The sequence below is a fragment of the Eulemur rufifrons genome, chromosome 5, assembly GCF_041146395.1.
Source record: "Eulemur rufifrons isolate Redbay chromosome 5, OSU_ERuf_1, whole genome shotgun sequence".
Classification (NCBI taxonomy): Eukaryota; Metazoa; Chordata; class Mammalia; order Primates; family Lemuridae; genus Eulemur; species Eulemur rufifrons.
The window spans coordinates 3455449-3456893 of record NC_090987.1 but is presented as its reverse complement, the minus strand read 5'-3'; the positions used below and the strand labels follow the sequence as shown (position 1 = coordinate 3456893).

Genomic DNA, 1445 nt, shown 5'->3' with positions numbered 1-1445 from the left:
AGCACCTAATCAATACTTGCTAGCCAACCCATAGTAGCCCCTAATCAATACTTGCTCAGTAAATGAATACATGAATGTGTAAAATGAATGACCAATCTTCACACCTTCTGGAGACTGACGATTCCTACAGCTGTATGATGTGTCACGTGGGCCCTTTTGTTGATATCTTCCATCAGCCAGGTGACACGTGTGGAGCAGTATCAAACTAGATTAACAGTCCTTGATATAGATTTCTAATAAACTAAGAGCTGTCAAGTATACTTCCTAAAATATCTGTTTGAAGAATATTTACAGTCCTCGCTTCGGCAGAACAGATACTAAAATGGGAATGATACAGAGAAGATCAGCATGGCCCCTGCGCAAGGATGACACACAAATTCGTGAAGCGTTAAAAAAAAAGAATATTTACAGATGGTTTGTTATCAAGTAATATTATGTAACATTATGTACAGTAGTTCCTCCTTATCTGTGGTTTTGCTTTCTGTGGTTTTAGTTACCCACAATTAACCATGGCCCGAAAATAAATGAGAAAGTCCAGAAATAAACAATTCATAAGTTTTACGTTGCGTGCCATTCTGGGCAGCATGACGAAATCTCTGGCTGTCCAGCTCTGCCCTGCCAGGGAGGTGAATCGTGTCCTTTTGTCCAGCACATCCACGCTGCGGATGCCACCAGCCCCCATGAGCCACTAAGTAGCTGTCCTGCTTACTGGATTGAGAACACATAGCATATGCAGGGTTCGTTACTATCCGTGGTTTCAGGCATCAACTGGGGGTCTTGGAACATATTCCCCATAAGACAAGAGGGGACCCCTATATTAGCACTACATAAAGTGTTCATATGAAAACTGTTGCTTTAAATTCAAAAATTTCTCTTAAATATGTTAATATGGCCTTGGATATCCTGTTTTTAATTTATTAAGATTTCATGGAGTGATTTATTTAGAAAATTATTTTAAAATAAAAAAAAGAAAAGATAAATTCCAAGGAGAGCATTAGCACTAATGCAGAGTTTATGGAGCCTAAATTAATAAGGTTGAGCTGTTGCCAGACAAATCTGAGCACCCCGAACTAAGTGTGTCCTGCAAGTAGAGGCTGGGACAAGTCTACACGTGCAAATAGCTTATTCTGGAGGTGAGCCCCGAGCGGGGCGGTGCAACAGCGGAGAGAAGAGAGGCAATGGGGTTTGTGTTAATGGGACAGAGATGCTGTCACGGGCAACTGGGGCTCCAGGGAGGGACTGGAGCCTCAGCATTGTCCCAGGAGAGGGGAGGAAGCCGGGGGATCTGCCCACCAACTCCTGCCCTTGTTGATTGAGGGTCTCTTCTACAGCCTTTGCGCCTGCCCTGCTAGTGACGCAGAGTCAGAGAACACTCTCAGGGAGAGAGGCACAGAACGCACAGCTCCAACAGGAATGGCCCCAGGTGACTTCCTGGTAGGGAGAGG

At 44.2% G+C, this 1445-nt stretch overlaps 1 non-coding gene across 1 annotated transcript; it reads left to right on the top strand.

Moving 5' to 3' along the window:
* Positions 1 to 293: 293 nt before the first annotated feature.
* On the top strand, positions 294 to 400 carry LOC138383602 (U6 spliceosomal RNA). Its single transcript, XR_011233656.1, has one exon. It is a non-coding gene; the product is annotated as a U6 spliceosomal RNA (small nuclear RNA).
* Positions 401 to 1445: the final 1045 nt, after the last annotated feature.